At 43.0% G+C, this 15,963-nt stretch overlaps 1 protein-coding gene across 1 annotated transcript in view; it reads left to right on the top strand.

The window, feature by feature from the left end:
• MAL (mal, T cell differentiation protein (MAL blood group)) overlaps positions 1-15,963 on the top strand; it is a 292,825-nt gene that overhangs the window by 149,389 nt on the left and 127,473 nt on the right. The gene's annotated exons all lie outside the window — the stretch shown is intronic.

The following is a 15,963-nucleotide window of genomic DNA, read 5'->3' as shown; positions in this document are numbered from 1 at the left end:
AATGTAAACAATAGGGGTAGCAAAAGATAAGGGGAAGAAATGCAAGTGCAAACAGGAATAATCAACATGGCTTGCCATAAAATTAGAAAACAAACCTTTGCAAATCAAATAGGTCTCGCCTATGTGAGAGCTAATGGTTTTGCCAATGTCTTTTAGCCACGTAGAACACCAATGTTGTTGCTTTTCAGCACGGCTAAAACTTAGTGATGTAGAAGAGAGAGTCCTGGAATGGAGTGTCATGGAGTGGAGTGTTGTAGAGTGGAGTGGCACAGAGTGGTGCATCGTACAGTGGAGTAGAGTGGAATAGAGTGGAGTAGCATAGAGTGTCGTAGAGTGGCATTAAGTGGGGTGGCGTAAAGTGGAGTGGTATAGGCTGATATAGAGTTGAGTGCTGTAGAATGAAATGGAGAAGAATGTCATATGGTGGAGTGGCGTAGAGTGCCATAGATTGTCTTAGATTGTAGTATCTTATATTGTTATAAAGTGTCATAGTGTGTTGCAGAGTGGGGTGTCATAGAATGAAGTGGTGTAAAGTGTGGGAGAGTGGATTGTTGTAGAGTGGAGTGGCCAAGAGTTGTGTAGAGTGTTGTAAACTGAAGTAGAGAGTTGTTGTGTGGTGTGACACAGAGTGGAGTGGCATAAAGTGGAGTGGCGTGAAGTAGCTTCGAATAGAGTGGAGTGGAGTGGAGTATCATTGAGTGGATTGTCGTAGAGTGTGGTATAGTGGAGTAGCGTAGAGTGGAATAGAGTGTCAGTAGAATCACTGAGAGAGGAGTGGCATAGAGTGGAGTTTGTGTAGAGTAGAGTAGAATATAGAGTGGAGTAGATTGTCGTAGAGTGGAATGGCGTAGAATGGAGTTAAGGGGTTAGTAGTGGAATACAGTAGAGTAGCATAGATTGGAGTCGAGTGTTGCAGAGCGTAGTTACATTGAGTGGAGTGGTTTAGAGTGGAGTGCATAAAGTGGCATGCAGTGAAGTGCCAAGGAGTGGTAAATAGTGGAGTGGAATAGAGTGGAGTGGCGTAAAGTGGAGTGGAGTAGAGTCGAGTAGGGTGGCATGGTGTGGCATAGAGTGCAGTGGGGTATTGTAGAGTTGAATGGCGTAGAGTAGAGTAACGTAGACTAGCAAGAGTATCATAGAGTGGAGCGGCATAGAGTTGAGAAGAGTGTTGTAGATTAGAGTGGAATAGAGAGTTGTAGAGTGAAGTGGCATAGGATGGAGAGAATTAGGGTGGAGTGGCATAGAGTGCAGTGACATAGATCTGCAAGAGTGTCATAGAGTGGTGAGGCATAGAGTGGAGAAAAGTGTTGTAGATTAGAGTGGAGTAGAGAGTTGTAGAGTGGAGTGGTATAGGATGGAATGGAGTGGAGTGGCGTAGAGTGGAGTGGTATAGAGTGGAGTGGGATAGAGTGGAGTGGCTTACAGTGGAATCGGATGGAGTCAAGTAAAGTGGTGTGAATTGACATAGAGTGGAGTAAAATGTCAAGGAGTGGAGTATAGTGGAGTGGCGTAGAGTAGAGCACAGTGGTTTAGATTGCAGTGGCCTCGAGTGAAGTGGCATTGAGCGGAGTAGGGTGGTGTAGAGTGGAGGGGTATAGAGTGACATAGAGTGGAGAGGTGTGGAGTGGTGCTGAGTGAAGTAGAGTGACATAAAGTGGACAGGTATAGAGTGGAGTAGATTAAAGAATAGTGGTATAGAGTGAGTAACATAGCATTTAGTAGTGCCATGGATTGAAGTGCCATAGAATAGAGTAGTGTAGAGTAGAGTAGAGTAGAGTAGAGTAGAGCAGAGCAGAGCAGAGAAGAGCAGAGTAGAGTAGAGTAGAGTAGAGTAGAGTAGAGTAGAGTAGAGTAGAGTAGAGTAGAGTAGAGTAGAGTGGTGTACAATGGAGTAAAGTGTCATAGTGTGGAGTGTGGAAGAGTGAAGTGGAGTAGAGTAACATGATGTTGCAGAGTTGGCTGGCATAGAGTGGAGTGGTGTCAGATAGAGTACAGTGCCATAGAGTAGGGTGTGTGGTGTGGAGAAGATGGTCATAGAGTGGAGTTCTGTAGAGTGTCACATAGTGGAGTGGCAAAGAGTGGAGTTGAGTTTCGTAGAGTGTCATAGAGTGGAGTAAAGTGTTGTTAAGCATTGTGGAGTGGCGTAGAATGGGTTAGAGTGGTGCAGAGTGCTGCGGCGTAGCTTGGAGTTGAGTGGCATAGAGTGAGGAGGTGTTGAGTGGAGTGGCATGGAGTAGAGTAGAACAGAGTATTGTAGACTGTCATAGAATGTTAGAGTGGAGTACACTGTCAGAGTGAAGTTGAGTGTCATGGGCTAAAGTGTTGTAGAGTGGAGTAGAGTGGTATACAGTGGATCTGCGTACAATGGAGTAAAGTTGCATGTAGTGGAGTGGGGTAGCATAGATTGGACTAGAGTGCCAAAGAGTGAAGTGTCAGAGTGGAGTGGCGTAGAGTGAATTAAAGTTTTTTTGAGTGGAGTGGAGTGGATTGGTTGAAGTGGCATAGAGTGGAGTGGCAGAGAGTGGCGTAGAGTGAGGTGGCATGGAGTGTTGAAGGGTGGGGTGGCATAGAGTGGAGAGGAGAGTCATAAAGTGGAGAGGTTTAAAGTGGAGTGGAGTAACATGATGAAGGAGGTTGGTGTGGTTTGGCATAGAGTGACTGGCATCAAGTGGAGTGGTGTTGAGTGGAGTAGCATAGTGTAGAGTGTCATAAAGTGAAGAGGACTGTCGTAGAGTGGATTAGAGAGTTGTAGAGTAGAGTGGCATGGGGAGGTGGAGCATAATGAAGTGGCGTAGAGTGGAATACTGTAGAGTGCAGTGGCATAGAGTGGAGTGGTGTAGGGTGGAGTGGCATGGAGTAGAGTAAAGTGCTGTGAATTGACATAGAGTGGAGTATCATGGACGAGTAGGTTGGAGAGGCGTAGTGTAGAGTAGAGTGGGAAAGTTTGGAGGTGGCGTGGAGTGGTGTAGAGTGGAGTAGAGTGGCATAGAGTAGAGGTACATAAAGGGGCATAGAGCGGAGTAGAGTGGAGTGGCAGAGAGTAGAGTAGAGTGGAGTATAGTGGTATACAGAGGTTTAGCATAGAATGGAGTAATATCATAGAATGAAGTGCTGTAGACTGGAGTCGAGTGGAGTGGCATAGAGTGGAGGTGTAACATGGAGTAGAGTGCCATGGAGTGGTGTAGAATGGGGTAGAGTGGCATAGAGTTAGGTGGAGTGGAGTTGTGAGTTGCAGAAGAGTGACATAGAGTGGGGTGGGGTGAAACTGAGTAGAGTGCCAATGAGTGGAGTGTTGTAGAGTGGAGTGTTGTAAAGTGGAGTGCAGTAGAATGGAGTGTCATAAACTACATTACCATAGAATAAAGTTGAGTAGAGGGTCATATATTAGACTGAAAAAGCGAATTGTGGAGTGGATTAGCATAGGGTGGAGTGGAGTAAGGTGGATTGGCAAAGAGTGGAGTGGGGTAGAGTGGAGTGGCAGAGAGTGGTGTGTTGTAGAGTGGAGTAGAGCAGAGTGGCGTAAAGTGGCATAGGGTGAAGTGACATGTAGTGGTGTAGAGTGGCAAAGAGTTGAGGGATGTAGAGTGGCATAGAGTCGAGGGATGTTAAGTGGAGCAGAGAGTTGTTGAGTGGAGTGTTGTGGAGTGGATTACAGTATTGTAGAGTGGAGTGGCATAGAGTGGAGTAGATTCAAGTAGAGTGGCACAGAGTGGAGTAGCTCAGAATGGAGTAGTGCCGAAGAGTGAAGTGTTGCATAGTGGAGTAGAGTGGAGTATCATAGATAGGAGTGGTATAAAATAGAGTAGAGTGACCTACAGTGGAGTGGCATAGAGTGAAGTAGCATAGAGTAGAGTGGAGTACAATGGAGAAGCATAGAGTGGCACAGAATGTCATAGAGTGGAGAGGCAAAGTGTAGAGTAGAGGGGAGTTGAGAGTTGTAGGGTTGAGTGGTGCTGCGTAGAGTGGAATAGGGAGTAGTATCCTAGAGTGGATTGTCATAGAAAGGAGTGGCATAGAGGGGGGTGGCATTGAGTGTAATGGCATGGAGTAAAGTAAAGTGGCATGAAATTGCATAGAGCGGAGTGGAGTGAAATGGAATAGGGTGGAGTAGAGTGGAATGGTGCAGAGTAGAGTAGAGTAGATTTGCGTAGAGTGGCATGGCATAGAGTGAAGTGACATGGAGTAGAGTAGAGAGTACTAGAGTGGCATAGGATAGAGGGCTGTAGAGTGGCATGAAGTACAGTAGAGTGTTGTAGAGTGGAGTGATGTAGATTGGAGTAGAGTGTTGTAGAGTTGAGTGGCAAAGAGTGGCGTACAGTGGCATAGAGCAATAGGGTGGAGTAATGTATAATGGAGTAGTGTCAGAGTGAAGTGCTGTAGAGAGTAGAGTAGAGTAGAGTGGAGTGGTGTAGAGAGAAGTGGTGTAAAATAAAGTAGAGTGTTGTAGAGTGGCATAGAGTGAAGCAAAGTGGAATAGTGTGTTGTAGAGTTGAGTGGTATAGAGCGGAGTTGCGTAGAGTGGAGTGTTGTAGAGTGGAGTACAGCGGAATGCAGTTGAATAACGTTTCATAGACTAGAGTGGAGTGGAGTGGCATTGAGTGGAGTAGAGTGAAGTAGAGAGTTGTAGAATGGATTCACATAGGGGGAAGTGGTGTAGAGTGGAGTGTCAAAGAGGGGAGTCGCACAGAGTGTAGTCTAATGGAGTTGAGTAAAGTGGTGTGAATTGGCATAGAGTGGAGCAGAGCATCATAAAGTGGAGAAGAGTGGAGCAGCTTAGAGTAGAGTAGAGTGGTGTAGAGTGAAGTGACTTGGAGTGGTTTAGAGTGGAGTCGATTTGAGGGGTGTAGTGTGGCATAGAGTGGAATAGAGAGTTGTAGTGTGAAATAGGTTGTCGTACAGTGGAGTGGCACAGAATCAAGTGGCAAAAAGTGATGGAGTGTGTATTGTTGTACGGTGGAGTGGCATGGAGTGGAGTAGAGGGTTGTTTAGTGTCAAAGAGTGGAGAAAAGTGTTGTAGCGTGGCAGGGAGTGGGGTAGAGTGTTGCAGAGTAGACTGACGTAGTGTGGAGTAGAGTGACATAGAGTGGAGTGGCATAGAGTGTCATAGAATGTCATAGAGTGGAGTAGATTGTCAGAGTGGAGTAGAGTGTCGTAGAGTAGAGTGTTGTAGAGTGGAGAAGAATAAAGTAGCATGGCGTACAGTGGAGTAGTGTAGGATGGAGATAATTGGAGTGCAGTGACGTACAGTGGAGTTGCATGGAGTGGAGTGGAGTATCATAGAGTAGAGTGGCATTGAGTGGAGTGGCATAGAGTGTTATAGAGTGGAGTTGCACGGAGTGGCAAAAAGTGGAGTGGTGTGGAGTTGAGTGTCGTAGAGCAGAGCGGCCTAAAGTGGACAAGAGTAGAGTAGAGTAGGGTGTCATGGTGAGGCATAGAGTGGGGTGGCCTAGAGAGCAGTGCCATATAGTGAAGTGGTATAGAGTGGAGGGGCATAGAGTGGAGTGGCATAGAGTAGAGTAGAGTGGCATAGAGTGAAGTGGCATAGAGTGGTGTGGAGTGACAGAGTCAAGGGATGTTGAATGGCAGAGAGCGGATTAGAGAGTTGTATGGTGGAATAATGTAGAGTGGAGTAGAGTATTGTAAAGTAGATTAACATTGAGTGGAGTAGAGTGGGTTAGAGTGGAGTAGAATAGAATGGAGTTATGTCGTAGAGTGAAGTACCGTACATTGGAATAGACTGGAGTGGCATAGAGAGAAGTGGTATAATATGGAGTAGAGTGTTGTAGAGTGAAGTGGTGTACAGTGCTGTAGCATAGAGTGGCGTGGCATAGAATGAATTAGAGTGTTGTAGAGTGGAGTAGAGAGTTGAAGAGGGGAGTGGCACAGGGTGAAGTGGAGTAGGGTGGATTGACATAGAGTGGTGTGGCATAGAGTGGAATGGTGTAGAGTGGACTGGCATGGAGTCAAGTAAAGTGGTGTGAAATGGAATAGAGCTGAGTGGAATGTATTGGAGAGGAGTAGAGTGTAGTGATGTAGAGGAGAGTGGAGTGGTATAGAGTGAAGTGGCATGGAGTGGTGTAGAGTGGCATAGGGTAAAGGTGTGTGGAGTGACATAGGCCGGAGTAGAGCTTTGTAGAATGGAGTGAGGTAGATTGAATGAAGTAGAGTGTCGTAGAGTGGTCTGGCATTGAGTGGAGTAGAGTGGCATAAAGTGGTTGAGTGGAATAGTATAGAAAGGAGTAGTGTTGTAGAGTGAAGTGTTGTCAGGCAGAGTGTTGTTCAGTGTAGTGGAGTAGAGTGGAGTAGTGTGTTGTAAAGTAGAGTGGTGTAAAGTAGAATAGCATAGAGTGGAGTGGCGTAGAGTGGAGTGCTAAAGAGTGGAGTACTGTGGAGTGCAGTAGAATGAACTGTCATAAACTAAGGTGGAGTAGAGTGGAGTGGCATAGAATGGAGTAGAGTGTTGTGGAATGGAGTAGAGAGCTGTAAAGTGTATTGGCATAGGGCGAAGTGGAGTAGGGTAGAGTGGCATAGAATGGAGTGTCATAGCATGTAGTGTAATAGAGTGGAGTGAAATATTGGTGGATGGCAAAGAGTGAAGTGGCAAGAAGTTTAGTAAAGTGGTGTGAACTGGCATTAAGTGGAGTGGAGTGTCATGCAGTGTAGGGTTTTGGAGAGTAGAGTACAGTGGTGTAGAGTAAAGTGGCATGGAGTAGTGTAGAGTGGAGTAGAGTGGCACAGAGTCGAGGGGTGTAGTGTGGCATAGAGTGGAGTAGAGAGTTGTAGAGTAGAGTGCATTAAAGATTTGTAGAGTGGATCGGCATGGGGAAAGTGGAGTAGGGTGGAGTGGCATAGAGTGGAGTGTCATAGAGTGAAGTGACATGGAGTGGCGCCTACGTGGAGTGGCATGGATTCGAGTAAAGTGGCGTTAACTGTCATAAAGTGAAGTGGAGTGGAGTGGTATAGAATGGGGTAGAGTGGCTTAGAGTCAAGGGGTGTAGTGTGGCATAGAGTGGAGCAGTGAGGTGTAGAGTGGCATAGAGTACAGTAAAGTGCAGTAGAGTGGACAAAATTGGGGTGGCATAGAGAGGAGTGATGTAATATGGTGTAGAATGCTGTAGAGTGGAGTGGCATAGAGTGGAGTAGCATAGAGTGGAGTGGTGTGGCATGGAGTAGCATAGAGGGGCTTATTTGCAAGCCTCTATCACCACCACAACGTCAATTTTAGTGACGTTGTGGTGGCGATAGGGGCTTCACCTTATTTACAAGGCAGTGTTAAGCCACTTAACGAGGCTTAATACTACCTTGTAAATAAGGCCCCCTTTCATGCTGTGCTTAGCGTGAAAGGGGAGAGCAATGGGTGTTGCGGTGGATGTTTCATCACAACACCTATTGTTTTTGATGCAGCCTCCTATTTACAAGGGTGGTGTAACTAAGAGGCAGCTCCAAAATTAAGACCAGGGTAAATCTGGTCTTAAACAGGCAAAATGAGGAGAAATTCTTTATTTCTCCTTATTTTTGCTATTTCCATGTGTGCTTCTGTGCCAGCAAACATGGAAACAGCAACACGCCAATGATTGTTTATGTGCAGGAAGGTCTCTCTTGCTACACAAAAACAATCATTAAAAGAGATGACATTTTGTAACTTCTATTTGTGATGCAATAAACAGCACACATAAAAGTTACAAAACGGCATTTAAAGATTGTTTATATACAGGAAGGGAGACCCTTGAGACTAAGGTGCAAGGGTGCCTGCGTGATGCTAGGCTGCTAAATTTAGTGCCAGTGCAGGGGGAAATGCAGGGCTGCACCATATTCTTGTAAATATGGTGCAGCCCTGCATTTCTAAAGTGACGGAGTATGTCATTAGCCTTCTTGGCCTAATGACATGCTTTGCCACTTTCTTGTAAATATGCCCCGGGGTATCGTAGAGAAGAGAGGCATAGCATAGTGTTGAGTGTCGTAGAGTGGAGTGGCACAGAGTGGAGGAGTGTGTTGTAGAGTAGATTAGAGTGTCATACGGTAGATTTGAGCATAGAGTTGTAGATTGGAGTGGCGCAGGGTGGAGTGGAGTACGGTGGAGTGGCGTAGAATGGATTGCCATAGAATGGAGTGGCATAGACTGGAGTACCATAGGCCAGAGTGGTATTAAAGTGGCAGGAAATGTCATAGAGTGGAGTGGAATGTCATGGAAGGGAGTCGAGTGGAATGGCATACAGTAGAGTAGAGTGGCAGAGAGTGGAATGGTGTAGAGTGAAGTTGCAGGGTGTGGAGTAGAGTGGAGTAGAGTGATTTAGGCTAGAGTGTGTAGAGTGGCATAGAGTGAAGTGATATAGACTGGAATAGAGTGTGGTAGAGCTAGTAGAGTGGCATAGAGTGGAGTAGTGTGGAATGGAGTAGTGTCTTAAAGTGAAGTGCCGTAGAGTGGAGCAGAGTAGAGTGCAGTGGTGTAGAAAGAAGTGGTCTAAAATGGAGTTGAGTGTCGTAGGGTGGAGTTTCGTTGAGTTGATAGAGTGTTGTAGAGTGAAGTGAATGAAGTAGTGTGTTGTAAAGCAGAGTGACATGGAGTGGTGTAGAGTGAAACAGAGTGACATAGAGTTGAGTGTTGTAGAGTGGAGTGCTGTAGATTATAGTGTTGCAGAGTGGAGAAGAGTGGGGTGGAGTAGAATGGAGTGTCTTAGACAAGAGTGGAGAAGAGTTGAGCGGCATAGAGCGGAGGGCCATAGAGTGGAGGATTGTAGAGTGGAGGGTTACAGAGTAGAGGGTCTTAGAGTGGAGGGTTCTGGAGTGGAAGAGTTGAGTGGTGGGGAGTGGAGTAGAGAGTTGTGGACTGGTGTAAAGTGGATTGGAGTAGAGTGGAGTAATGTAAAGTGGAGTAGAGTGTTGTAGAATGGAGGGGCATAGAGTGGCATAGAGTAGAGTTTTGTAAAAGAGGAATGATGTAGTGTGATATGGTGTTAAGTGTTGTAGAGTGGAGTATCCATGGTGTGGGAGCCCACTGCCATTACAGACAAAACATTTTCAATTGAAATTACAATTACATTTGCACAAAATGCAGTTTTACTGAAAAAACTATAAAGTGCACAAACATTGTGTGCGGAAATCGGCATCCCCATGGATTGATTTTTTTCATTGTATTAAAATATTTATTTCGACTACACAAGAGTGACAAAAAAAGTTATTAATTTGTGCTTTCCTAATTTTGATATTATCTGAACTATTTGTATAGTTCTTTTACTGGCATTTAATTTGTGATGTGTGCTAGAAAAAAATAACCTACTACAACCTCTCCCACCCCCAGTACCCAGCAAGATTGTCGTATAAATTATTTCACTTTTCAGTCGGAGAAAGAAAAGCAAACACAAATTGGAAAGAGGGGACCCCTACAACCTAGTGGCTTGCTAATCATAGGGAATGTACAGACATGAGTTAGGAAGGAAAAAATAGCAAACCAATTGATAATATTAGTGCCCTTGTTACAACCTCATTTTACATATTCATTACATTGACATTAATGATTCGCTCAGACAGCAACGTATGCAAAATATATGATTATTTTATTTTTCTTATTGTTTGTTTCATTTTTATATCTTTTTTTTCCATTTCGGACAACAACGTTTTGTGTTTCTATTTTTTAAAATTTAATTTCACTTAATTCATAGAGTAACCATTATAGTTCATACCAGTGACAATAAATAACATACAATACCTATTGTGAACAAAAACGTACAACAATATACAGTTAAATACAAAAAAAGTGCTGTACGATATGTTCGGTCGGTGGAAAATTATATGAAGGCAAAATGCGGTAGAATAGAACACAACGCGTTTCGGCCTGAGGCCTTCATCAGGTGACCGTCATTTCGTTTTTTACACACAGACAGGTGTACAACAAGTTCCTACATAGACAAGGATAAAACACATAAAAATATATACGTCAATATTTGATATAGATTGGTGTACATTTACTGTCTGAGCATACATCGTGAGGTTGAATAAAACAGAAAGGGAGTTTTATAATCACAACCTACTGATACATTAAGGGTCAATTGTTATTTTCTAGACATATATTATATATTATATCTGATTACATGATACATTTCCATTACGTGTACATAGTAGGATAGCAGTTCTATGTCCTATTTTGTCTCAACAATTTACAAGCTATATATAACGGATTGTTATAGAACACTGACAGTGAAAGTCTCATTGTATTTTATCACCCATCTTGCCTATATGTTCTAACTAAAGTTTTCAGTGTTTCTGATATATATAGTAATGAAAAAGAAATAGGGGGAGAGAACGGAGAAAGAAAGACTAGAATTATATATAACAGATAGGTGGTTGCAAAAGTGAGGTGTTAGTGAAGTCATAACTACAAAAGGGAGGAGTACATGAACTCTAGTAGAGAGTATTAGTTTCATGAGGGTTGAAAAGTGGAAAAAAAGATTTGATACTAAGAGGCTAATTACCATGGGCTCTGAGTGAGAATGTTATTTACAAAAGGGTTGAAAAGAGGAGAAAAGAGGAGATTGGTGCTGAAAGGCTAGTTACCAACTGCTGATTTACTCACTTTACTTAGTTATCCTGTGGAGTAGGTTCCAGTTATTTCTTAGAACGGAGGTTCTGATGTTTTTAATATTAATATTATTAAAAACATCAGAATAACATTCTCACTCAGAGCCCATGGTAATTAGCCTCTTAGTATCAAATCTTTTTTTCCACTTTTCAACCCTCATGAAACTAATACTCTCTACTAGAGTTCATGTACTCCTCCCTTTTGTAGTTATGACTTCACTAACACCTCACTTTTGCAACCACCTATCTGTTATATATAATTCTAGTCTTTCTTTCTCCGTTCTCTCCCCCTATGTCTTTTTCATTACTATATATATCAGAAACACTGAAAACTTTAGTTAGAACATATAGGCAAGATGGGTGATAAAATACAATGAGACTTTCACTGTCAGTGTTCTATAACAATCCGTTATATATAGCTTGTAAATTGTTGAGACAAAATAGGACATAGAACTGCTATCCTACTATGTACACGTAATGGAAATGTATCATGTAATCAGATATAATATATAATATATGTCTAGAAAATAACAATTGACCCTTAATGTATCAGTAGGTTGTGATTATAAAACTCCCTTTCTGTTTTATTCAACCTCACGATGTATGCTCAGACAGTAAATGTACACCAATCTATATCAAATATTGACGTATATATTTTTATGTGTTTTATCCTTGTCTATGTAGGAACTTGTTGTACACCTGTCTGTGTGTAAAAAACGAAATGACGGTCACCTGATGAAGGCCTCAGGCCGAAACGCGTTGTGTTCTATTCTACCACATTTTGCCTTCATATAATTTTCCACCGACCGAACATATCGTACAGCACTTTTTTTGTATTTAACTGTATATTGTTGTACGTTTTTGTTCACAATAGGTATTGTATGTTATTTATTGTCACTGGTATGAACTATAATGGTTACTCTATGAATTAAGTGAAATTAAATTTTAAAAAATAGAAACACAAAAAGTTGTTGTCCGAAATGGAAAAAAAAGATATAAAAATGAAACAAACAATAAGAAAAATAAAATAATCATATATTTTGCATACGTTGCTGTCTGAGCGAATCATTAATGTCAATGTAATGAATATGTAAAATGAGGTTGTAACAAGGGCACTAATATTATCAATTGGTTTGCTATTTTTTCCTTCCTAACTCATGAAAGAAAAGCAAACACCAGCCCTTCTCAGAATACAGATCATAACATTTGATCACTGTCTTTGAATGTACAGCAAAGGTGGCAGGATAAAAACAATTTTTTTCATTCATGTTTATTGCTCATTTTCCTCTGATTTCCAGCAGGGTTGTTTTGAGGGTGCTTCAGCATTCCCACCTTACCTAACTCAAGTGACGCTGGATTGTTTAAGTTAGGCTCTTAGTAAAGACCCATGACCAAAATAAATGAGCTTGTGGGTAGAGCATTGTGCCTCTAGGGCATGTGAGGTTGATGAACTGGTACTGGCAAAGGTAAGTAGAATCAGTCAATCAGAAGATAGGCGGACGGAAAATTCTTCCAAGAGATACAGCACATTTACTACTTTCTGAACTACCTTTCAAGGGAGACAACTGAAAACACATGTACTCTCTCATGAAGTGCCTCATGAAAAAGGAAAAAGAAAAGCGTTCCCAGAAAGTGAGCTCCCATGAAAGAATACAAGGAGCAATTCCGAGAGCTCATATGCCCCACAGTAGGGACAAAGGCATGCTGGGCAGAATAATACAAATAAAGACAGCAAATAGAAAGCAAGCAAATGTGAGTTACAATACACAAAGCCAATGGTAAGCAATGGGTGGAATGCATTCCTAAGGAAGCTTTCAACATGTCCCTAATATGTCTTTGCAATCCAACGGGACCCCTGCCTGGTAGGCTTTGATCTAAAAAACAGTGCAGGTGTGTGAAATTGAAGTGTGATCTGCTCCAGCAAATGGAGAGTGTTGCCATGACTATTGTTACTGAGGCCACACTCAATGAAAGGACACACGGCTTATGTTGCATAATTTTTGTTTGATCAATTTAGCAAACAACTGCTGCTTCACTCCCTTTTGTGGATTTCTTTGTTGTTATTGTTATTGTTAGTTTATATTTGTAGAGCGCCAATCACCATAGGTCTCTAGGCGCTGGTAGCGTGGACCAAGGTCCATTGGTCCCAAGTGTAGTCAGCACACTAAATGGATTTAGCTGAATGCCTCAGTAAACAAGATGGTTTTACGTTTTTTTCTAAATGGCAGTAATACAGTTTCCATTCGTATATTATCTGAAAGTTTATTCCAGACCAGGGGGTTACGACTGAGAAAGCCCGTCCTCCCATGGTGGTTCTATTAAAGCGCGGGCAGGCCAGCAAACTAGCCTCCAATGACCAGAGGTGCCTACTAGGCACATAGGACTTCTGGCGGTCTGTGATATATGTTGGTGCTATTCCATATTTGGCTTTGTGCGCAATGCACAGACCCTTGAACCTGATCCTCTGCCTAGTAGGGAGCCAGCGCAATTGTTTCAGCAAGGGGGTGGCATGTGTTCTTCTAGGAGATTTAAAAATCAGCCTTGCTGTATCATTTAAAACTACCCCCAGGAGTTTTTCAGGGAGCCCTATGTATATTGCATTACCATAGTCCAGGCGTGACAGTATTAGGGCTGTCACGACGGTACGCATGGTAGAAAATTACAGCAGGGTACCTAGCTTTCGGAGTTGCCGCACCAGATTTGTGCAGCTCCCCACTACCGCTGACAGCTGATTGTTTAGGGTAAGTTTGGTATCTAATTTGATTCCAAGACTCTTTACAACTGGTACTGGTGTCGGGGTGGCACTGAGCTCTTGGGGCCAGAAAAGATTTGAACAGGGTGAGGCCTCTGTGGTTAGGGACAATACCTCTGTCTTATCAGGATTCACTTTTAGTGAGTTCGAGGTCATCTAATTCATGGTGAACCTTAGTATATTCTGGACATTGAGCTGAGCTTGGGGACAGTTATTGACTCGAACTATTAGCTGGGTGTCGTCGGCATAGTTGAACACCTGGCAGTCTAGTTTTGCTAGTGATTCGACCAGCGGCTGAAGATATATGTTAAATAACAGGGGGGATAGTCCTGAGCCTTGTGGGAACCCCCAGGGTAGGACACCCTGCCTAGACCTGCAGTCCCCAAGTTGGGTTCTTTGGGACTGGTTTTCCAGAAAGGAAGTTATCCATTGAAGCACCCTCCCACACCCGGACACAAGCAGCTGCGCATGGTCCGCCGTGTCAAACGCGGCTGATAGGTCTAGTAGGATCAGTGCTGAGGGAATCTTCTTGTCAGCTGCTAGCCTCAATTCATCCAGCACTGAGAGCATCACCAGCTTAGTGCTGTTGTGGGCCCTGAAGCCTGCTTGTAGTGTTTGTAGCAACTGATGTTCTTCCAGGAAGGTCAAGAGAGTTTTAACTACATGTTGCTCCAGGACCTTCGTCAATAAAGGCAGCTGGGAGATCGGTCGGAAGTTTTTCAAATGTAGACCTGGGCTATGGTTATGCAGGTTCTACTTTGTTTACTTATGGTAATGGCTACTGTGGACACCAACAGCTTGTAGATATGAACACTAAATACTGGGGTAAGCAAGCATAGCTTAATATCATCATCACTTCTTCAGGGGCTGGTTTGGCTAACACAAAGTGTGTCCTCTGCAAACATTGACGGCCACTTGTGCAAACACTTCCGCATTCGCTAACCATCTTTTTTTTTTTAAGTCCTCATTTCACCATTAGCGTCTGCAAAGTTAACGAAAAAGCCCATTCCAACATGGTCGCCCAAGGCCTATGTTATTGCATTTGCTTTAGGCCAACCAGGCCAGCTTCTTTTGTACGAGGCTTGGTGTAATCATTGGACCTTTTGAGACCTTAGTCCCTATTGTCTACAAAGCCCTGATCCAATCGCGCTGTACCCAATGCAGCACCGAACCAGTTGTCATAAAGCGGGTGTCTGGGGTCTTTCCACAATTTACAAATTTCCCTGCGGGCTAACAAAATCAAGCAGAAAAATAAGCCCACTTGGACCGCAGAGAGCTGACTTGTGAGATCATTATCCAAACCAAAAATAACTCGGGCTTGGTTCAAATGCAGCTTAAGTTTAAAAATGCCTTCCAGGGCGCGCTCCACGTTATACCAGAAGTCTCTTAAATGAATACATTAAAAAAAAATATTTATATCATCTGCCTCAACCAAGTCACATCTAGGACACTTGTGAGGTGGGCAGGAAACAAATTTTGCAATTTTCTTAGGCGTGTAATACAGCCTATTAACAACATAAAAGTGTTTTTTTAATGAAAATCCGGTTTAACAAACTTATATAGGGTTTGAAGAGATAAAGTATATACACTAACGATGCATCTCCCAATACGGTTGAATTCCATACAAGATGAGATGAGGGAAGCTCTACATCCTCAGCGTCTAATAGGCTCCTATACCAGAATCCGACCTCCTTTTTTCTTGGGTTTACATTCTGAAGTATATACTCAATCTCCCAATTTCCACCTATATGCTCCTTCTCTGCTGAAAACCAGGAGCACAATTGCAAATATTTGAATCTAGAGAGGGTGTCACCAATTTTAGATCTTAAAACCTCCCAAGGAAGGACTCCATCAGACGGTATTAGGTCGGACCAGGTCATGATTCCTGGCCTTATAGACTTCCCCCGGAAGGGCATCCATCCCTGCAGCTTTGTTGTTCTTAATCTTCTTTATGTGAAGTTTAATTTCCTCTTCCGTGATGGGGCCGTCTAGCATGTTTCGACCCTCACCTGTCAATGTTGGTAAGGCCTTGTTTTTCAGCCAATCCTGAATACTATCGGGACTTGAAGTTGTCTCCTCTTTATAAAGTTTGGAAAACATAGAAAGGAGAGACCTTTGCATATCCTCTTGATTACAAAAGGTTGCCCCTGTTTCATCTATGATCAGTTTGTTGATGTTTTTACTCGGTCCGTCTTTACCTTCTGCCAGAATAGCTCCTGCTTTCTCTCCATATTTGTAGTTTTCCATGTTATGGGATAACCATTGTGCCTTTACTTTTTGGTCTAGCTTTCCCCTATACTCTAGTCCCAGATGCTCCAGGTCGCTAAGAATGTGTGTCAAGTTGTTAGGTTGACAACTCAACCTAGCACTTTCCAGTTTAGATATCTCTCTTTCCAATTTTTGGAATTCTAGCGCCTCTTCCCTGATCTTATCACATATCAGGCTATGTAACAGGCCACGAATATGGGCCCTAAATGCATCCCAGACGTAGTCAAGTGATGTTGAACCCATATTTTCGGAAAAATAGTCAATGGTAGATGTTATAATAGCGCAAATTATTTTCTGCTTAGATAGCATTGCCCTTTTTAGTGTCCACCTAGAGGTGGGATTAGACTTAGACTTACTCCCTAAATATG

Source organism: Lissotriton vulgaris, chromosome 6 (assembly GCF_964263255.1).
Source record: "Lissotriton vulgaris chromosome 6, aLisVul1.2, whole genome shotgun sequence".
Lineage (NCBI taxonomy): Eukaryota > Metazoa > Chordata > Amphibia > Caudata > Salamandridae > Lissotriton > Lissotriton vulgaris.
Note: the sequence above shows the minus strand (reverse complement) of the source record. Positions and strands in the feature narration are given on the sequence as shown.